The sequence below is a fragment of the Marmota monax genome, unplaced genomic scaffold (genome assembly GCF_021218885.2).
Source record: "Marmota monax isolate L192 unplaced genomic scaffold, Marmota_monax_Labrador192_F-V1.1 WCK01_AAM20220418_F8-fsc00074, whole genome shotgun sequence".
NCBI lineage: Eukaryota > Metazoa > Chordata > Mammalia > Rodentia > Sciuridae > Marmota > Marmota monax.
This window is the reverse complement of record NW_026694232.1, coordinates 6,131,283-6,154,951: the sequence shown is the minus strand read 5'-3', so window position 1 is coordinate 6,154,951 and position 23,669 is coordinate 6,131,283. Positions and strand designations below refer to the sequence as shown.

General features: G+C 38.3%; 1 protein-coding gene across 13 annotated transcripts in view; it reads left to right on the top strand.

The window, feature by feature from the left end:
- Pex5l (peroxisomal biogenesis factor 5 like) overlaps positions 1-23,669 on the top strand; it is a 230,015-nt gene that overhangs the window by 185,311 nt on the left and 21,035 nt on the right. The window lies entirely within an intron of this gene.

Here is a 23,669-nt window from a genome sequence, read left to right as displayed (position 1 = left end):
AAATGTACCAAGGCAAAGATGAATGTGTGGTTAGAATCTGGATGGGGAGCAAGGGGTGGGCTGGGGTGAGATGTGAGGCAGGCAGAGGAGGCAGGAGTGGGATCAGCTTTCATGCAGTAGGTTTGTACAAGACGTTATCTGTGAGCCAAGTAATGGGTTATAAGCATTGATTTCCTGCCACCTTGCTGGCTGTTCCTTCCCACAGTCCTTTTCTGGCTCCTTCTCCTGCATCTGAGCTTCCTTGTCCATCTACACTTTCTCCTTAGCCATCTCTCTCACTCTGTGGAACTAAATACTGCCTATTCCTGATGAATTTCTGGCTGATTTTTCAACCTTGATACAGACACTGCCACTCAGTTGTCTGATATCCATTGTGTATTTAACACAACTAAAACAAAACTCTGGATCCCCACCCCAAACCAGTCCCTATGGTAATAGCACCAGTCCAGTGATAGCACCTCAGCCTGCTCACACTGAAATCACTACAGCCTCACAGTCAATGCTGCAGTTGATCCTGCTGCAACAGCTTCCAGCTACTGGAATCCAACCACTCCGTCACCACCCTCTGCCCAAACCTAGCTTCACACCAGCAACATCGCTGGCCTGGACACTCCACAGCCTCTTGCTTTGTCTCCCAATTCCCAGTCTTGCAGTCTTAGAGTCTGCACTCTCTACAGCCCTCCAAGTTCTCTTCTCAAGGGCTGCATCATTTCCCTTACTTCCCTGCTTAAAACCCACCAGTCATTTCTCATCACAAATGACACAAGACCCTTGATGCTTACTCAAGACCCATGGCCCCTGTTATTATGCTCTCTGCCCCTCCTCCCCACCCAGCCACACTGCCCTTTTCAGCCTCTTTCTGCTCCTTCTGACCTCCAGGCACATTCTCATCTCTGCATTCTCAGCCCAGGGTGCTCTGATGCAGCTTATTAAATCTCGGCTCAATGTCACCACCACTGAGAGGTCTTCCTTGATCACCTTTTGTAAACAAAACTTTCCATAGTTATTTTATATAATCATTTGTTTACAGTACAAACAACAATATGAAACTTTTCTATTCATTTATTCAATCATTCTGTGTTTAATTACTATATCCTGCCCCTAGTTGAAGAGAGCAGGGAGATTTGTCTTGTTGGCTCATTGCCAATGAAGGAAAAGTACAGAAGTACTGTGAGTTTATATGGCATTGAAAAGTAGCATTCAACCCCCTGTGACCCAAAGAAATCTGGTTCTTCTTTTCAGTGTGAGAAATTAACACAATAGCTTCATTTGGTCAAGATTTAGTATAATACTCATTTGGACATTTCTGTCCCATTTTTTGAGGGGGAGGGGGGTTTGATCAAGTGAAAACATTTATCATTTTGTGATCTAGCAACTAAGTTTGCAAAAGCTTGACTGAGAAATATGTCTTACTCAATTTTAATGTCATTTTTAGCTAAAGAACATAGTTGGTATTGTTTGTCACCATTTGAAAAATGATGCTGAATTACACTGTGTATGTTCAAAGAAAATTCAGAGATCTACAATTAATTTTCTACTTAAAAAAAATCTTTCATTTATGTCAGCTGCTTTTTAATCGATACCTGATTTTGTAAACAAATTTGAATACTCTTCTTGGAATTTTTCCTGAATCTCTTTATTTAGAGTCAGATCCTTGTGTTTTCTTACTTCAAGGCAAAAGGGAGAAGAAAGTCAATAACACCACATCATAATACATCATCTGCCAAAATGTGTCCTCACCTCTTTCTACCAACAAAAGTCAGTTTTTCCCCTTCTCATCTGAGATAGCCTCTTCCTTCAACAGGATTGCTAGAGCCTAGATCTGCTGATTAGTTTAAAGACTGTGGTCTCCATAACAACCAGCACCTTTAACAACCTGCTATGGAAACTTCTTCTCCCTAAAAGCCTGTCATTAGAAAGCAAGCTACATTGGAACACAGAGGGAAGAAATTATATTTAAAAATATATATGAAGTGTTTTCTCCTTAGGTGAAAAGAATCAATAGATCGGCTATTTCTTTTTCAAGACCCTTATTTTGAGACATCTTTATTTGCTCTTAGCCTACCACCCTCTAATAGTATCAAGCATCAGTTATTTGTCAAGCCTGTACTAAGTTTTTGTTTGTTTGTTTGTTTGTTTGTTTGTTTGTTTGTTGTGCTGGGGATCAAACCTGGGGCCTTATGGGCTGGGCAAGTGCTCTACCACTGAGCTACATCCACAGCCCCAGCCTACGCTGTCTCATTTATTCTGCAAAATGATCCCAACCATTAATAGTGAGAATCCATTTGCAGATGAAGAAATTACCCACAGGTACACAGTGCTACATTCCTAAGTAGGACAGCTAATATTCAAATCCAAGCCTGGAGGCAACAAGGATAGCAGTTTTCTGTATATAATCATGTTTCCTTCTCCAGAGATTTTAAGATTTCCCGAGTCTAATAACAGAAGTGGGTTTGGAATCTAAATCTCTTAATTCCCAGTGAAACTCACACAATTTATCAGAAGTAAATGAGGTTCTGCTTTTAAGAAAAGAGACTATTAATATTCCTTTAAGAAAAGCTATGGGGTGAAAATAGAAGAGACATCAGTGGAATAGAGGAAGGGGATTGCGGGGGTGGCGGCAAGGGCAGGAGGGCTGGAAAAGGGAAGAACAGTGGAATGAATCTCATGGAACTGTCCTGTATGTGTACCTGAATATACCACAGCGAGTTTCACCTTCATGTATATCCCCAAGGTACTAATTTTAAAAACCATAAATAAATAGAAGAAAGATTATTAAAGGAAAAGGAATAGGAGAGGGAAGAGGGTAGGGAAAGGGACTGAATTGGAACAAATTATATTCCATGCTTGTATAATTATGTCAAAATGAACCCTAGTGTTATATATGTCTATAATGAACTAATACGATTTTTGAAAAAAATAAAAGCTATGGGGAAGATCACCATTATTCTTTAATATACTTGAAGTCAGATTCAGGTGTTTTGATAAGTAGAGGAAGCCCCCTGCACATCTGGATTAAAGGCAATTTAAGGAAATTTAATTTTCTGCATTCTGAATTTCATGATTTCTTTGATTTTAACCTGTATTCAATTCTTATATCTTAAATTACTATTGAAATAATTAAAGAAAGAAAATAGGTATTTAAAAAAGTGTATCAGTACTAGTTAATAGATGCCACTAAAAGACTAGAAACTGGGAAGAATCTCTGAATGCTTTCTAACATTACTCTTGAAAGATGCTTAATGTCTTTATTAATAATCTAGATGCAGAAACTTTATTTCTCAAGCAAATACAGGAAATCAAGGTAGACTAGGAAGAAGTAAAATGCATTATAGATCTCTCAACTTAAATGAAGAAATTGAATATTAAATTTTATTATTGAATCAGAGAAATAAAAGATTAAAATTGTTTTTAATTGAATGGTAGCTACTAACATAATAAAATTTAATGTAATACTTTAAAATTAATAATTCCAATTAATAGAAGACAAAGTGGGAGGAAAATCTTAAGTGATGGGGCACATGAACAAACTGAAGAGTAAATCTCTCAATTTTCACAATAAATATGGGAGAAGAATTTAACATGTATTAAATTTTTCTGTTAAAAAACAAAGATTCAGAGTCTAAAAAATAGCATTAAATAAAGTATTTGGGGAATAAATACAAACAAATAAATTTATATTGAAAACAAAATCATATAGAAATTTAAAGAAAATTATATAGAAGTACTAAAAATGAGATGGACAAAGTTATATTAAACACATTACCAGGTAAAATACAATTCAGTTTTAGGATTAAAATCCTTTTTTACAAATGGAACAAGGGAAATTTTAAATTGATTAAGGGCAAATTTTTATTGAATATCTAATAACTATAAATATTTCATGCATTGAATATATAATCAAAACAGAAAATAAAAAGCACAATGAAAGTTCTGCAACAGGCTAGGTGTAGATGCCTTTAAACACCTATAAATATTTAGTATGAATGATAATATACAAGTGCAAATATTAAATGCAAAAGTCATCTTTTTAAATGTGTGGATTAGCTTGAAAGACAGTAAGAGATCCTCAGAGGCTGAAAGTGGAAAGTAGGAACATAAACTCAATGTGAGAAAGCACTGCAGCTGGCAGAGACCTTCAGTTGTCTCCGATGGCATTGGCTTGCTGCTGTGGGCATTCAGTCATGTGGGTAATAATAAGCAAAGGCTTGGACCTAAATGAAGTGGAGTTCAGTTTTCAAAAACCCAGGGACTTTGAAGGGCTCAATAAAAGAATAAACTAGAAGGGCTAAGGGAGTGAGGATGTGAATCAGTCATTGCTCACAAAGATGCATTAACAGACAAGAAACTCTGAGAAATTCTAAAACATATAGGGTTGGGGAAAGGAAATCTCCCAAGAAAATTTGGAACAGTGGACAGTCTCCATGCAAAATGCATTCTAATCACACAACCTTTGTGATCTAAAAATATCAAAAGAGGAACTGAAAGCAGCTCCTAGAGAGAACACCTCAGATGATGGACATGCATATGTACACACACACACACACACACATGCATGCTGTAAAGAAATGCTTTGCAAACCAAGCCTTAAGAAACTTCTGGAAAAGTTTCCAAAAATGTGTAACTTCAAAATCATATGTCCCAGGATACATAAAAAAGGAAACCATGAGTGAGAGTCAGCAGAACCACAGAAAGATCATCCCCAAAGACTGCAGTGTTATCAGATATAGGATGTAAAAGAAGAATGTTTAAGACATTTAAATCAGTGCTATAGTTTGGATCTGGAATGTCCTCCAAAGGGCCAGGTGTTAAAGTGTGGGTCCTCAGCGTGGCACTACTGGGAGACGTAGAACCTTTAAGCGGTGGGACCTAGTGGAAGGAAATTAAGTCATTGGCAGCATGTCCTTGAAGGTGATATTGGGCCTGGTCCCCTCCTGTTTCTCTTTTTGTTTCCCAGACACCATGAGTAAATAGTCCTCCTCTGCCACATACTCCCACCATGACATACTATGACACCACAGGCCCAAAGCCACAGAACCAAGTAATCATGAACAGAAACCTCTGAAACCATGAACCAAAATAAACCTTTCCTCCTTAAAAGTTGATTATCTCTGGTATTTAGTCACAGTGACAGAAAGTTGACTAACACAATTAATAAAAGAAGGACAAATGACTATCAGAAATAGCTGGGCAAATTTAGAAAAAAAAAAGAACTTTTTAGAAAAAATATAGTAAACTCAAGTAGTAGAATCTAAGGTTTTGTGTTTTTCAGGCTGACTAGATTTTAAATAAAATTCTAGACTATTTATAAAAATCCTGCCTAAAACATAAAGACACAAATGTTTGAGAAAAAATTATGGAAAATATGTACAAGGCAAAGGAAAACTGGCAGAGTTTTAGTATCAGGTGGGGAAAAAAAAACTTAAGACAAAAAGCATTGTTAAAGTAAAAACAATTAGCACTTATTATGTTCTAGCCACTATGTGTAATATTTTATATTTATCATAAAATTCCTTACAATAACTATTATGTAAGTTAGGCCTTTTTTTTTTTTGGTACCCGGGATTTAACCCAGGGACACTTTACCACTAAACCATATCCCCAGCTCTTTTTATTTTGAGACAAGGTCTCACTAAGTTGCTTAGGACCTCACTAAGTTGCTGAGGCTGGTCTCCAACTTGCCTCCACTGTACCCAGCTGACTTAGGCATTTTAACTCCTTTTTGTAGATGAAAAAAATAGAGAGAAGAAAATAACCGGCCCTTTGATTCAGAGTTAGTGAGCAATGCCCTTTATATGTACTCTTTGAGGGGTAACATAAAATATACCAAAGTGCTCTCGGTGATTATACTTCGGTGGTAAAATTGCTAGTGTTATTTTTTTCTTTTTTGTTCATGTATTTTATAACTAGCAACAAAGAAGGACATTATATATAATTTTAGAAAGCTATAAGTAGTTTGTCAAAATAGTAACCCAAATACAAATACCTAAATGATGTATAATCCTTGCCCCCCATAAATCAAATGAGTTTTAGGAAGTCTCTGAAATACACCCTTAACACTCAATCATGTCTAGTTTTGAAGATTGGGATGATGCCTAATTTAAATCAGTTTTAATCCTTCTATTTCCTGTCATGTGCACAGTTATTAAGCTCTGGAGAGCTCCCCATATGAAAACAGAGCATGTTTATAGTTTATTTTCATTAAATACTTAGTTAAAATGTGGGCTACAATTATCCCTGAAAACAACCTTTTAATTATTCAAATGTCGAGACAGCATAGCGTAGATGCAAAAATTGACCTTTACGTTTCTCTTGAGTCAGCAATGTTCTTCAGATTCTAAGTATCCTCTTAAAAAATAAATCACAAGCTCTGTCTCCAAAAAAAAAGAGAAAAAGCCGCTAATGCTGTTTTGTCCCCATGGAACTCAAACAGGGTTATTTTGTGCTGTGCCCCTCAGCAGCAGCCATTTTCGATTGGCTTTGTCTTATGTGTCTGTGGACATGCAAATCATGCAAGTGTTTTTATTTTAAAAAAAAAGAAAGAAAGAAAAATAATAATAATACCTGACTCTGGTGTTGTTAACTCTTCAAAGTTTACAGAAAACATCCACAAATATTTGGCCATGAAAGAAGGATATTTGATTCAGCTCAGACCACACTACTAGGGAGTGGCAGGCCCAAGACAAGAAAACAAGCAGGCAACACCCCAAGCAAACCCTTCCCAGGTGGCTGAACCCTTCAGGTCAGGAATCCCATTACCAGTGTCATAGCCCAAGAATAAGCAGAGTGTGAGCATCCAGGGTTTCAAGGCATGATGAATTTATTTGAGATGCACAACATATTCTCAGCCTAATTTTCTGTTGATCAACTTTTAGATTAGCTATTTTAAGAATAAAAATGCCAAGAATATGTATTCTTGCATCCAGATTCTTAGAAATTATTTCAAATGAGACAGAATTCTCTGAAATAGAAAGTATAAAGGAGGTCACAAGCCAGTGAACATCTACCCAAACTTTTCTGTAGTAGTCTGGTGATAATGGAGTAGAAAAGCAGATTGGAGTTAGGCAGACCTGTGTACAAATACGTTTTGCACTGATAAACCAGGCGAGTAATTTAATCTCTGTGACATCTGCTTTCTTATTTATAAAAATGGAAATAATGTGCAAAAGCCCATTTGAGGAATCAAATGAGATAGTATTCAAGTAAGGATATATCTCAGCAAACTGAGGAAATCATTTATTTCACAAGTATTTATTGAGTACCCGTCAGGCATTGGGTCTCTTGGCCATCATTTTGCCTAGAGGGAGAATTTCGTAGGTTGACAGTAGAAGAAAACATTACTTTATCTTCTGTTTCCCATCAAAATCCATTTGTGAGCTTACTTTTATTCAGTCTCTCTCACTGAAATCATAGCTCTATCCCTGTATTAGTTTGCTCCGGCTGCTATAACAAAACACCACAAATTCATACTTTGATCTTAAAACAGCAGAAATTTATTGTCTCAGTCTAAAATCAAGGCATTGCAGGCTGAACTTCCTTTGAAGCTTCTGGGGAAGAACATTTCTCCCAGTTTCTGTGGCCTCAGGTTTTCCTTGGCTTGTGGTCCCATCACTCCAGTCTCTGTCTCCATTTCTTTGTTGTTGTTGTTGTTGTTGGGGAAACCTCCATTCCCTTAGCCTTCCATTTCCTTGAGAAGGCTTCTGCCAGAATGACATTCCTGACCCTTCTGCCCTTACTCATTCCTTCCTATGGCAGACGTGAGTCACTCAATAGGTGAGTTTAGGAGAACATTCCAGGCACACCTCATCCTAAAAGCCTCTGGCTTCTCAGTCCCTGATGAAGCAACTTGACCTCTGGATTTCAATATCTCTGCTAATGCATGCAGCAAAGCTTCATAGGTCCTGATCTGCCCCTGCATAAGTGAGTCTAGCAGTTTGAACGAACTTGTTCCAATCCGAGGGCATGTATTAGGAAATTCACCTGTGGCCATTAGTCAAGCTTGGATCTGACTCCATTTCTGCAAAGCCGTCTTTCCTTGTGTCTTCATATGTCTTCATGGCATCTCTTCTTTGTACCCAAATTTCTTGTTTGTTTGTTTTTTTTAAGGACACCAATCACAGTAAACCCAAAGAGCTTCATCTAGACTTGATTAATCTACAAAGTCCCTATTTCCAAATAAGTTCATATTCACAGCTTCCAGAGGTTAGGACATCAATATATTGTTTGGGGGAACACAATGAAACCTGTCAAAGTCCCTAGCTTTGCCAGTCACTCTAATAAAAAGTCTTCTATATGTTTTCATTCTCAAGAACAGTATTGTTCCAAAAGCTAAAATCACCAGTCCTCTAGTAACAAGACTCCTTCAATATTCACAGTTTGGAGCTTTGTACTTCTCCAAGCTAGGATCACTTTAACACCTGATCCTCTGCCGTGGGGAAGCTGCCCAATGAACCTTCTTTCTCTGATTCTTCCCTCCAAAGTTGGACCTGGAGCAGTGAGGGGTCTAGCCTATGCAACCTGAGCATGGTGGTCATTTAACAAAAACATGTTGTCCCATACTCTGCTTTTGTGGGTCTCTCAGAAATTTCCACTGGGAATATGCAAGAGCAATTTCAGTGAGAACATCGCTAGTCTTCCATCTTCCAGGGAGGTCTCTTGGGTGAAATTAAAGATAGCGCCATCTGGCCTTCATCCTTGGTGATGGTCCAAATTCAGTCTATGAGAAACACATTTTAGACCATTCTTTTCATAGCAATGCTATCCTCTGGTCCCTTCAATTTAGATCTTTTATAGAAGTTATAAGTAAAGTTTTGAAAATTATATGTGTGTATACATGCATACATGTATATATACATATACACATATAGAGACTTTTTAAGCATTTCTTTTGAATATCAGACACCTATTGTTATTTTCTTTCATTCTTTTGAGCTCGCAGCCAAACTGAGAGTCCCATTTTAGCATTCCATTGTAGTTTCCTTCATTCTTGATAGAAAAAAGATTGCGAGCAGGATCAGTGACCTTGTATTTCTAAGCAGAATGAACCTGGTTTGTCTTAGAAAATTAAGTGACAAGAGACAAACAGAAGGGCTCTGTTCTGCTCTTTTCCTCCAACCAAGATATTTGCCAAGCGACGGCATTGATTGATCCTTAAAGCCAAGGACAGGTTTGAGATATGGGGAGGGATGAGGGGAAACGAGTCTGCATTGATGGAAAGCCCACAAGAGCACGAATGAGAAGGTGTAGTTCTGGCCCTGGTTCTGCTATTAACTAGCTTGTGACCTTGGACTTATGAAAGTCGAATGAGTCAACACACTAAAAGCTCTTTTAAAATTATACATATTCAAGAGGACAATATTCTTGCTCTTAGCAAGAGGCAATGCTGTTTTGACACTAAATCCTCCTATTTCTTCCTTACAAATCTCTGAGATTCACCCTTTCCTTTCTGTTACCACTGCAATCACCTGATCTAAATCCATTTTAGCCTCCAAATGTATCTCTGTTCTGTCCGCTTCCCACAATCCATCCCCATGAAGAGGGGTTGCATTAGACCCTCCTAAGACCTGCTCCTTCCTGTTGTGATCCCCAAATTCTATAAGACAGTAAACAGGAAAAGAAAAGTAGGATTGTGTCTCAGCTCTTCCCTCCCATCCTTCACTTTAGCTGTGATTCCAATAAGTCAGTTAAAGATTAGACATGTAGATAAATAGGTAGGTAGGTGGGTAGGTAGATAAAAAATATATAAAATTGAATGAGAAAAAAGGCCAATTAAGTGAAGACAGGAAATTTTTAGCTACTTCATGGTTTCAATCAGTCTGCATTACAAAGATGCTGCATTTACTGTTCCATGTAAGACAATGTGTGCATCATTTTATGCTCATTTGCTCTCAACCCATGGTAGTCTGGCTTCTTCCCCTATTCCACATAGCTTGCTTTGGACAAGATTATGACTCTGTGATTGTTAACTCATAGACAGACCTCAGCCTAATTGAGCTTCTTTGTAGCATTTGATACTGCTAAACACTTTCTTTACTTCATGATTGCCTTCTTTTGGGCTTTCTGACCATTCTCTAGTGAGTTCTTGTACTGCCTACTCCTTATTGCCAGTATTCCTGGGGGTACCCTGCTAGAAGCCCACTCTTCTCTCCTGACACTCTCACTGGTCAAATGTGTTCCCTTACATGATTCCAATTAACAGCCACATGGCAGTGACTCTAATTTCATATCTCTGTCTCTGATTCTACACCTGAGACACTTGATTCTACACCTGAGACGTGGCCCACAACTTACTCAACACACAACATCTGTGTTTGAACACTCTGGAGACCCCTCCAGCTGAACACATCCTGGTCCTAACTCCTCTTCATAACCCTGTTTTGCCTTTTCTGTTCTCTGATTCAGGAAACAGGAACCTCCACATGAGAAGCCCTGTCCATTCATTCTCTCTCTCCTCCCTACACTTCCCTCCAAAGTAACATCTAACTGAACACTAAGTCCTATTGATTCTATTATCCAGACTGAGTAATCTTTCTAAAAACAGAGGTCTACATAATGATTTCTCACTTGTCCATAGAATAAAGTTCAAACTTGCTGACCCAGCTTTACAAAATCTTTTAATGATCTGGACCATTCCTGTCTCTGCATCCTCAACTGTGACTCCTCCTACCTTGATATCTACACTGGCATCGTGATAAATCATCAGTTACCTAAACAGGCTGGGGGATCTTGCTCCTAGCTTTTGCACTTGCTGTTCCTCCTGCCATAATCTTTCCTTCCTCACTCCGTTACCTGGTTAACTTCTGTTCAACATCAGAGCCTTGCCTGGCTATCTCTGCATCCAAGGAGACGCCTACCTTCCATGTTTAGGTCGGCTTCTCTCCTCTTTTCTCCCAGAGTATACTGATGCCCCTTTCTCAGCCTTCGAAGCACTTTGTGGCCTGTCTGTCCCCAGCAGGGTGCATGCACCAGCCGCACATTAGCCTCTCTCTTGTTCCTTGCTACACTCTGGTGACTAGAGTATTGCCTGCCCCATGGAAAGCTTGGCAGTCATGTTTGCTGAATAAGTGAATTAAGTTTAAATGCTCCTCTTCAAAATTTATGAATTTCCTCAATCAAAGAGGGTCTACATGAAAAAAAAATCCATTTTATAAAGACATTGGAAAAGCATTAGTCTCTAGCACATGCACGTATTTCTTTTTCAAACTGTTGTGTGTGTCTAGCTTTTCAAAATGGGTTCCCTAATTACATGATAGCTCCTGGGACCACTGCAGTTCCAGTACAACAGATCTTACTAGTGGAGTCAGGTAAATGAAAATAGAGGAAGCCCAGTCCCCCGGAGCCTCCCCTGCTCCATCTATCAGGTTCTGTGGGAAAGAGAGCTCAGATGGCAGATTTTCTCCTACGCTGATGGAGCCTCTGGCCTGGCATTTTATTGGGCCTCTCTTTTTCAGTGTTTTGATACTGAGAATGAGGCAGCAGCTGCCAAGAAGTGAGATCCCATGCCTAGTATCCTTGGCAGAGAAAATATTTCTCTAATCCTGTCCAAATTAATCCTCACAGGCCAATAAATCAATACACAGGGAGAATGTGTGATGATTTGGGCCATCTGGGTTTTTTTAAAGCATTGGTGGGTATAACAGAAACTCATAGCTCTGTGGGATCCATCCCCAGCATGGGCACATTCACTTTCCCACGTGGTGTCAGCACCACCACGTCCAGGGCTGGGGAGCCGCTGGCAGATTTTCAGAATCCTCACCTTGCTGTTGAGTCTGCCCGTTTGATTTTAGCATCAGAGAATTCAGTATGAACCATCTTCTCACCCAACAGCCTCTTAACAAACTGGATCTAGACTCTGTCTTCACATCTGGTCCACCATTGTGACAATCAAATAGTCATAAAGAAAAAGGAAGGAATTAGAATATCAGCACAAAATGATCAAAACAATGTAATGGATTTTCTTTTAATTGGACTTTTCTTGCCAAAATGACAGAATCAGTTTTGGGTGTTTTTTTTTTAAATATCCTAAAAGGGTGGGGTGAAATATTTCCACAAACTGAAAGGTAGTATCTGCACAGGTATTCAATACAGCAAGTTTAAATCCATTAGTATAGAGGAAAATACTACAAAAGAAACTCCTTTTTATATAATCCCTCTCGTGTGTGGCCTTTTCAAAGGAAAAGGACTGAGGAAGGAACCAGTTATCCCCAGACATACTAAGGATGTTTTAGCAGTTTTAGCTTTAAGTGCTGCCCCTGCAACGGTGTTTTGTGTTCTAAGCCAAAGGCTTTACCTTTATCATTCACTGTGTGCTCACAACAGGCCTCTCACATGAGTGTTTTTCCCATTTTAAGGTGGGAGACTAGAACTCAGAGACATTCAGCAACTAGTTCAAGGTCACACCAATTATGAAGTGCCAGAGCGGAGCTGAAAACCTAGTCTCACTCCCCAACTCCTGCTCTTAATCTGCATTCCCAGTATGAGATAATGTTTGAATGCTATTTTATTATTATTATTATTAGTTGTTCAAAACATTTCAAAGCTCTTGACATATCATATTTCATACATTTGATTCAAGTGGATTATCAACTCCGATTTTTACTCCATATACAGATTGAATGCTATTATTTTTGCGGGCCCTGACCAACCACAGAATAAAATCTTGTTAGTTACCAGAAAATAATTCCTTTATGGGAATTTCTCTTATTTAGATTATTTTAAAAGAAACAACAAGAGAAATCAAAATGTTGGAGAGGAAAGATCAGAACTACTTAGATAGCCCACTCCACTAATAGATCACCTGTTTTTGTCTTTCCGTGTTTCTCTCAGTCTTTGTCCATTCTCTATACATAATTATATGTTGTTTCAAAGGCCATTTTAAATAACTGGTTAGCATTAAAAAGATGACTATATCGAATGAGTTTTCTTCTCAAAACACACTAAGATTTATTTTAATTTTTCCTTCTACATTCTTGGTTTCATTTCCCTTTCTGGAACAATAACAACAATAAAATCTTGAAGAATTCTGAGTCACACAGCAGATGTGAGGATGAGAAAACCTGCTGGTTAATTGGAGATGAGTTTCACTGGGCACAATCACATAAAAACAAACTATGTGTGATAAACTCCTACCCCTGAGAGCTGGTCTCAGGATACACAAAAATTATTCCACCAAAGATCTCTGTTTTTGTGGAACTTCAGATTTTCACACCCTGGGTGTCTATTTCAGCATTTTCCAAGCTGTGTTAAACACACACACACACACACACACACACACTTCAAGATAAAATACATTCAGAACTATTGCTCATATTCCCCTCTCAGAGATTTAAAATATATATTAGCATATAAAGATCCTGGCAATTTACACAGAAAGAGACCTATTTATTTCTGTCCAGAAGTTGTAAACTCAGTTGCCCACAGAGCCAGCCAGGTAGATAAGGACCTGGTGGTGGCTGGGAGGTAGTGGAACCATATGTATCTCCTGAAGCTCTCTGCTTTTGAAATGTGAGCCTAGTGTTAACTGATCTTCATTAAATGTTTTAGTACAAGTTTTTATGTGAAATTTTGCAACTAAGATAAGGTAGAGGAAACACATGTCTTGGCTACATCTACTAAAAAAGACTAGAGCTGAACAGTAATGGAAGCAGTAAAAATGGATTTTTTTGGACTGCTATTGTCTTTTTTCTCTTTTTTTAAATTTTAATTTGTTATGTGTGACAACAGAATGCATTGTAATTCATATTACACATGTAGAGCACAATTTTTCATATCTCTGGTTGTACACAAAGTAGAGTCACATCCTTCGTGTCTTCATCCATGTACTTAGATAATGATGACCATCGCATTCCACTGTCTTTCCTACCCCTTTCCTACTCCCTTCCTCTCCCTCCCCTTTTCCCTTTTGCCCTATCTAGAATTCATTTAATCCTCCCACCATCACCCCCACAGCATATTATGGATCAACATCCTTAAATCAGAGAAATCATTCGGCATTTGGTTTTTTGGGATGGCTAATTTCATCTAGCATTGTATTCTCCAGCTCCACCCATTTACCTGCAAATGCCATGATTTTATTCTCTTTTAATGTTGAATAATATTCCATTATCCATTAATCTACTGAAGGGCATCTAGGTTGGTTCCACAGTTTAGCTATTGTGAATTGTGCTGCTATAAACCTTGATGTGGCTATGTTCCTATAGTATGCTGTTTTTAAGTCCTTTGGATATAGACCAAGGAGAGGGATAACTGGGCCAAATGGTGGTTCCATTTCCAGTTTTCCAAGTAGTCTCCATACTGCTTTCCATATTGGCTGCACCAATTTGCAGTCCCACTAGCAACGTATGAGTGTGCCTTTTTCCCCACATCCTCGCCAACACTTACTGTTTGTATTCTTAATAGCTGCCATTCTGACTTGAATGCACATGGATTTCCAATTTTCCCAGCTCTCACCATGCACAAATGGTGAGATGAAATCTTAGAGTACTTTTAATTTTCATTTCTCTAATTGCTAGAGATATCGAACATTTTTTCATATATTTGTTGACTGATTGTATATCCTCTTCTGATTTTTTCATATATTTGTTTCTGATTGTATATTGATTGGGTTGTTTGATTTTTTGGTGTTAAGATTTTTTAGTTATTTATATATTCTAGAGATTTTTGCTCCATCTGACATATGTGTGGTAAGAATTTGTTCCCAATTAGTAGGCTCTCTATTCACCTCACTAATTGTTTCTTTTGCTGAGAAGAAGCTTTTTAGTTTGAATCCATCCCATCTGTTGATTCTTGATATTAATTCTTGTGCTATAGGAGTCTTATTAAGGAATCTGGGGCCTAATCTGACATGATGGAAATTTGGACCTACTTTTTCTTCTAATAGACAGACACGGTGTCTCTGGTTTAATTCCTAGGTCCTTGATCCACTTTGAGTTGAGTTTTGTGCATGGTGAGAGCTGGGAAAATTGGAAATCCATGTGCAACAAAATGGATTTTATTCAGAAACATTGCAAAAGAGTAAAACAGATGTTTATAACTCAGCTCGGTTCCAAATACTGAAAAAAGCATGGACAAGTGAGGATCTATAGCCATGGAGCCGGGTGGGGGTCCATGGATGGAAAATTATTAAGAGGGAACAACAGGGGTAGAGAAGGGTTTTGGTTAAATTGACCTAACAGATTCTTGCTAAAGGCTGACTATTGTGGTAGACCACCTGGGATTGGGAAGGTAAAGGATTCCATCAGACAGAAAAGTGAAGAGATACTGAAGATGGAGGATTCTCACTAAACTGTCTTAGCAGGATCGTTGGTACAACTAGACTCTGCAAAAGACAAATGTGGAAGCCAAGGGTTGAGACCCGTTGAAAAGAGAAGTCAAAGGAGCCTTGGTCAAGCAGTCTTAGTCAAATCTGGTCTTCAAGTCACCAATCTGCAGCCTCAGGTTTAACCTGAAGAATCTCTTAAACCTAAAGAACCTCTGCTCCTAGAGCACTCTGTTGGGGAATGCTGCTAAGCTTCATCAGCCTTCCACCCCTGGAGGAAGCCCCAGTCTATTGTCCTTTCTCTAAGCCTACTCTTCATTCCATACTCCAGTCCTCCAACCTAGAAGAGTAATAGGTGTTCCAGTTACCATGACTGTGTAAAACATTACTCCAATACTTTTGCAGGAGATAACAATTTTTATTTTGCTCAGAACTCTGGAATTCCAGTGGAGCTCAGAGAAAATAACTCATCTTGTTCCCCTAGATGTCAGGATGACTTGAAGCTGGGGGCAATGGAGAGGAGCTGGAACCATTTGAAGACAGCTTGCTCACATGTCAGAACATTTGTGCTGTCAGTCACCTGAGACTAACTAAGGTCATAGCTGGAACACAGACATGTGGCCTTCCTCTGGGCTTGAGCTTCCTGGCAACATGGTAGCTGGATTCCAAGGGTAGAATGTCAAGAAAAAGAGGAAAAGGCATAGAAAACTATATCACCTTTTAGGAGCTGCCCTAAGAAGTCATTCCAGGTTGCTTCCATTGCATTTTATTTATCAATATAGGTATTTGAAGACAGGGCCATAAACTATACCTCTTATGGGAGTGTGGCAAGGTTCTGAAGAAGATAGGTGTCAATCCATTTTGTGCTGCTATCACAAAATACCATAGACTGGGTACTTTATTTTAAAAACAGAAATTTATTTCTTACAGTTCTGGAAGCTGGGAAGGTCAGGATGAAGGGACCACATCTGGTGAGGGCCTTTTTGTTGTGTCATAACATAGCAGAAGCCACCACTTGACAAGAGAACACACTTGAGAGAGAGACAAAGAAGTCCTTTTATAACAAAAACCATTCTCATGATAGCCAACACACTCCCATGATCATTTCATCAATCCTTGCATGCAGGCATCACAACCTAATCACCTCTCATTTGGTCCCGCCTTCCAATACCTTTGGATTAGGGATTAAGTTTCACACATGAACTTTGGAGGACACATTCAAACCGTGGCAGTGGGGAACAGCAATACTGCTATGATCATTTTTGGAAGATTTGATCTGCCACAAAAGGAAAGAGTGAATTGTTTTGAATTCTGCCTCTGTCATTTATCAATAGTAAGGTGACAATGAATAAGTGATTTCATCTCTCTCTGCATCATATTTGCTCAACCTCTCCTGAATTATAGTTATCGCCATTTTTATTTTTCATTGGACAATTGACTTCTTGTGTCAATCTATATGAATCAGGGCAAAATTAAATATGAATCAAATCAATGGGGTTGGGGTTGTAGCTCAGTGGTAGTGCACTTGCCCAGCACACCCAAGACCCTGGGCTCAATCACTAGCACCATACATACATCACTGGGGAATTTTAAGGGATGGCAGCATATTAGAAGTTCCAATTTATCCATTTATTTTAGTTATCCTTAAGTTAAAATAGAGATACTTCTAATTTTGTGGTCAAACCTAATTGTTAATTAGAAAGATCCTGGAGCTTTGTTTAAAAAAAAAAAAAACGATCAATGTGAGATTGTGTGCCAATTCTGCCTGTGAGAAATCTAGCTTTCTTTTTGCCTCTTTAACATACGTTGATTAACTGTCACTGGATCAAAAACTTAAAAAACAAAACAAAAACAAACACCAAACCAAACAAAACCAACCAGCTCTGCTGATGTGGAAGAAAAAGAATTATCTCTTTTATGTTTTGTTCTAATAGTCACATGATGCAAAGCCCAATGATATACATGTAGTCTGGGTTTATACATATTTCTAAGAGCTTATTGTTTTAACAGATAGGGAGTTTTCCAGGTCTTTTTTCTACCTGTTCAGATGGCTAAAGGAAAAGGTATCCTATTTGCAGCTGAGCACATGGCTGGTGGCTCACTGTCCACATAACAGCTTCCTTATTCTCAAGACTTGTCATCACACGTGACATGAGACTAGGCTCAAATGCAAAGGACCTTATCACCATCTCCTCATGCCTGTGGGAATGTATCCCTAGTCACCTGCCCTTACTGTCCCAAAGAGCACCCAGGACGCCTGCAAGAAATAAACGGCTCCTAAGAAATTGGCCCCACAAAACCTTACTCCCAAATCATCAGGAACCCCCAGTGTGTTCTAGAGCAGTCAATGCAATTCTTCTTCTCCTTTTTTTTTTCAATTCTTCTTCATGAATGAAGATACCACTACTATGACCATGTGAAATTTCATTCTGCAAAGACATACCCTGGCTGTCCAAATGCGAAGGTGTCACCTTCCCATTTGGACAACAGGTTTTGCTCTTTATTCTTTTAGACTCCCCCTTGCCAGATGAGAAGAGAAAGCACAGAACAGGAAACTACCTTAGATTCTGTTAGAAACAGCTCTCAATTTCTTTCTGATATCCTGTTCAAGCATTGTGTTGCATTATTTGCAGCCTTCTATGTCCTTTCCTCCCCTTCCATCATTTCTAATTTTTCTTTCCCATGTTTCTGCACCTGTTCTGCTAGTGCAGTGCTTGGTAAGAGCCTCAGGCTATTTGCCCAGGTACCTGCTGGAGACCACGGTGATGGCTGACTCCTGTAAACAAAGAAGCTTGTCTATCCAGAGGCAGTTGCAAAATTGATGTTGAATGCTAGCACCAATATTTTTTGTTTTCAACACTTCTGAACCATACCATTTACAGTTTGTAAACTATCCTAACACTTTTTCCATGTAAAAATAAAATGACATTAACTGACTATTCCTTAGGGCTTAGATGTTACAAATTCTGTGCACTTCACATGCATTATTTCATTTAATCCACGCAACCACTCTACAGGATATTTACATTTTACAGATGTGCAAACTCAGTTGAAGATGTGGATTAACTTGCTTAAGGTCACATGACAAGGGACATAGGGAAATCCAGACTATTCTACCTGAACCCAAAACCTGTGTGTTTTCCTCCCTGTATGGTTAGTTTTGAGAAAGAGAATGTATGACAGGTCCACTTCTTACTTCACACAGATTTTACTAATTTTGAGTCTTCCTGTTTGACTAAATAAATATATTTATTAATAACAGTGCAACCCGAGGAATTCTGAGCTTTTAGAACTGATTGAGTCAAGTCTCCATCTGATCTTTGACACTTCCCTATGACTCCTCCCATTGGTCATTCTGTCTCAATTTGAAGACTTCTAATGTTGGGGAACCCCTCCTTCTCAGAAGAAAGGAGCTCTACCTATTTCCGGGCAGTTTTATATTGCATTTGGTAAAAATCTGTCTTCCTGGAACTGACATTCATTCATCCTCGTTCTGCTGCCTACAAAAAAAGTCTGAGCCAGCTCACCCAGCTCTCATCACACCCCTGAGCCTTGCTTTAAATTGCTCCTCTACACATTCTTCCTAAGCAAGACTCTTCCTGCCTGTGATGTCTTTTGCCCAAATAGACTCCAGTTTTATCTGTGACCCTAACTACATGAAGCTGTCACCACTGCACCCAAAACACCAAGTAATTCTGACCAATCAAAAGTCTATCTCATCCTCCATGAGGGTGCTGCACCTCTATCAGTACAGCCCAGTTGGACTATGTTCTCTGGGCTATCACATGGAATCCTCCTGAACTATTGTACCCCAGGGTGATGAGGTTGCAGTCTGATCTGCATGTAGTTTCATTTCCACAAAAATTGTTTGCTGAGATAAATATTTTATCTGAACTTATACAATGGTTTTAATTCCCTGCCACATAAAAAAGATGATTCTTTTTCTTCCGCATCAGCAGAGCTAGTTGGTTTTGTTTGGTTTGGTGTTTTTTTGTTTTGTTTTTTTAAGTTTTTGATCCAGTGACAGTTAATCAATGTATGTTAAAGAGGCAAAAAGAAAGCCAGATTTCTCACAGGCAGAATTGGCACACAATCTCACATTGATCGTTTTTTTTTTTTAACAAAGCTCCAGGATCTTTCTAATCAACAATTAGGTTTGACCACAAAATTAGAAGTATCTCTATTTTAACTTAAGGATAACTAAAATAAATGGATGAATTGGAACTGCTAATATGCTGCTATCCCTTAAAATTCCCCAGTGATGTATGTATGGTGCTAGTGATTGAGCCCAGGGTCTCAGGCGTGCTGGGCAAGTGCACTACCACTGAGCTACAACCCCAACCCCATTGATTCATATTTAATTTTGCCTTGATTCATATAGAAATTTTTATTTTATAGTTTTACAATAAAAAAGTTAAAGGAAAAATGTTAAATATACTTTTGAGGAAATGCTTTAGAATGTAATTTTTAGAGATCAGTAAACAACATAGAAGGCCCCTTCAAAAAGACTACGTGATCTTGTGCTGAGATCTCCCCTCCAGCTGATTCTGGTTTAAGATAATCTGCGTAAACAAAGAAGCTTGAGCTTTCTAATAAATGCCGTATTCCAACTTTATAAATGGGGACACAATAAGGTTTAAATGACTTGCTTCATAAAGATAAGGGAGCTTCTAGAACACTTCTCTCTTCTTCCACAGAATATCAGTGCTGAAGGAACAGGTATCAATTCCATAGAATATCAGAGCTGAAGAAATTGTTCTATTGTGGGGTCATTAAAGAAGACATCATGGAAAAGTTGAATTTGAAAAGAATTAAGCTTCTGATTCAAATGTATGTCAAGATCATTGTACTGTCATGTGTAACTAAGTAAAACAAATTTTTATAAAATAGCAATTTCAAAAAAAAAGAACAGAATTAAGCATTTTTTACATATACTCTTACTTTTTCACCAAAATAATGTTGGCTTGCAATAGGAAATTTGGGCTGGGGCCGGAGCTCAGTGGTGGAGCACTTGCCTAGCATGCGTGAGGCACTAGGTTCGATCCGCAGCACCACATAAAAATAAAAACAAATAAAATAAAGGCATTCTTTCCATCTACAACTACAAAAAAAAATTAAATTGGGAGAAATTTTGAAAAGTACAAGGAAAGGTGTTGGGATGAGTTACTCATAATCCCATCCCATGAAACAGCACTACTTGTGTGCTTCTTTGCAGTCTTTCTCCCTGGCAGAGTATTGTATTATTAGCAATCATAATACTATATTTTCTATCATTGCAACCATATTGTTTCTCAAGGAATATTATAACTCAAGGACTATTCAATGTTTTAATAAATTCTTCAAACACTATTTTAATCGCTATTTAACAGTCCCTTAAAGAACTTTGCCATAAATTTCTTCACCTTGTTCCTACTTTTGAATCATTACATGGAAGAGATAGATTTAAATGAAGAGAGTAGAAGTGTCTAGAAGAAGAATATGCAATATAAAAAATTTAAAAACAGAACATTCACAGCATGTGTAGATAAGCTTTGAGGTTTGTTTCCTTTACATTTTTTTTCCAATAGGATAAAACACTAATAAGAACACCTACTTTTGTTGAGTATCTACCATGAGATTTATGCCACAGATATATTTTATCATTCAGTCAGGATAAAAATTAATCCAAGTTTCTATTACATCTTCATTTTAAAGATGAGGAAAACAAGAGCCAGTTTTCTTAAGGGACTTGCAAAAGGTCAACAACAGAGAAAAAACTTGAACCAAGATTCATCTGAGAAGAAAGCTGCTCCTGTTGACCACCATACTCCATGTTTCATGTACCATTGATATCATCAGAGAGCTATTCTTAAAAATGGAAATAGATTGCAAACAACAGCTCATAAGCAGATAAGCAGATAACTTGTTACATGTCAGATATAAAAACCAATCTACCGAAATCCCAGAATAGCTAAGAAAATCATCAATAAATAAAATCTCCTGAGTCATGTCTAAAATGTTTAAAATTCAAATATGTTTCAGGTTTCTCTAAAATTCATTAAAGAGGGAGCCGCGTTAATTGCAGCTATGTGAATGAAGTCTGGATTCTGAGACTAGATGAAAATTGATTATGCTAAAAGTAGTCTCCTATAATTAAATGAAAACCGTGCTGTGAGCACTAATTAGTCAGCAATAACTTATTTTAAGTGAAAACAGTCAGTCTTGGTGTATCTCATTAAATGAGAGCCCAGCAGCCCCTCTCAGCTGAGATTCCACAGCAGTCACCTACAGCTGTAATTTGAAACTGCAGGAAAGGGGTGATGTACCCTTCTGGAACTCTGGTGTACACATCCTGTAGCCCTCTCATTCCTTCACTCACAAGACCTGTAATATACTTTGAATTCCAAGGACTCTCACTAGGGAAGATGTCTGCCTTACAAAGTACACAGAGCCCTTGGTCTCTTGCTTCTCCCAGTGGGCGTTTAGGAAAGTCAGTAAATATCATAAAATTCACTTGGCATATTTTTCTTCATTTCTAATGAAGACGAATTGAACCTGCATACTTGAAAAGTTAAAATGCATCCTCTGAAATTTTCTCCAAACTCTTCAATATCTGATAATATTCAGTTTTCCTGGTATTAAAAAAAGAGAAGATAAGTTATTTGCTGTTGTTGTTGTTCAACTTATTGTTTAATTATAAAAGAAAATACAAAAAGCATAAAAGAGCAAGGAAAATATCACCCACCATTCCTTCATCCAAAGACAGATCATTATGGACATGGTACCATATTTCTTCCTTTTATCTACACATAACTTTTGTTATTCGTGCATTATAATTATATACAATAATGGAATTCATATTCATAAATGCACATAACTACCCATAGCTTTTCTATATTTGAGATCATTCTGTTCACACAATTTGGTATTCTACTAGAAGGATCCATCAAAAAAGAAATTTTACATTTTATTCCTTAGCCTAAATACCTAGTAGTCATTCCATGTGTTTCCAACATCTCAGACAGATTGTCAATTTGCACCGCTGTGAGCCCTCCTGGAGAAGCGTCCTCTGCCAATAGGATAGAACCCATTACTGGGTAGGGATGAATATTCTGGACCAAATGAAAAAGGAGATCAAGACTCACTACTTATTTAGTGCTTGGGATTGATCATGCACACTTTTAGCCAAAGTAAATAAGGTTATGACTATCATTCACAGCAACTTTGAGAATAATTCTTCTGGGGGACAGACAGTACCCAGGAAGACCAGGAGGATTAAAAGGAGATTAATTAACCCAGCCAGGTAGAGGATGTGTGGACAAGTCACAGAACTTAGAGTCGCAGAACTGGAGACTTGCAGAGGGAGTATGAATGTCAGTTCCAGATTCAGTCAAGGAACACCAACTTTTGGTTTTGTTTTGTTCAATGAAAATAAAGTGGTTTCCAAGCATCTTTCTTAGCAAACTGTCAGGTAACTTAATCTGAGACACAAAATCTGGAAGGCTTATGTAGTGCCAAACACAAGGCCAGAGTGTCTACCCTCTTGTTATGGTAACTGCTAACAGTCTTCAAGCCCAAATGGGTCCTCAAAATTCTTGAGCTCAGGCCAATTTCCTAGGAAACGCCCAAAAGCTGAGCAAGAGTCTCCTTCTACTCAGCACCCAGCGCTCTCCATCTCTTTCCCCCACTGTTCCCCCTCTCTCTCAGACTCTATAACACACTCCCACCTTCCTTCTCCCTCTAGGTCATCTAAAGTACTCTCTTCAGGCTTAATAAAATGGAAGCCAACCCTGAGCAGCTCTTAAAGAAAAATTCTGCTTTCATGTAGGAATACACACCTTCCTAGATGTCAAGGAAAACCTTGGCCTGGTTTCCCCTAGAGGAGACGTATGGGAAAGCTAAAAAGGAAACACACACACACATACACATGCGCGCAATAAGTAATACTTTTCAAAAAAAAAAAAAAAGTATCATCCTGCCACAGAAAAGACCTTGAAGAAGATTCATTCATTTTCACACCCAAATCCAAGGTCCTTCAAGGAGGCCAGGTTTGCCATAAACTGATAAGCCTGGGCTTGGAAACTAGATGCAACTCAGATCCTGTGAATCCTAGCTCTGGGACCCTAATCTGCAGACTCCATTTTCTCCTACCACTGTGTTTAGCACAGAGTAAGATCAACTTTCCCTGTCCACAGCCAGCTGCCTTCCAAAATCACTGCCCAGCCAGTCCCAAAGCAATTATTCAAATTCCTCACATTCTAGAAGCAACTTAAAATGTGGGCTGGTGTCACACTTGAAACTTTCTTAAATTCAGAACTCCCCAATTTATAATGGCTCAACTTATGACTTTTTTTTTTTAACTTTAAAATGGTGCAAACGTGATACACAGCCAAAAGCAATCATACCTTGAATTTTGAATCTTGGCCTTTTCCTA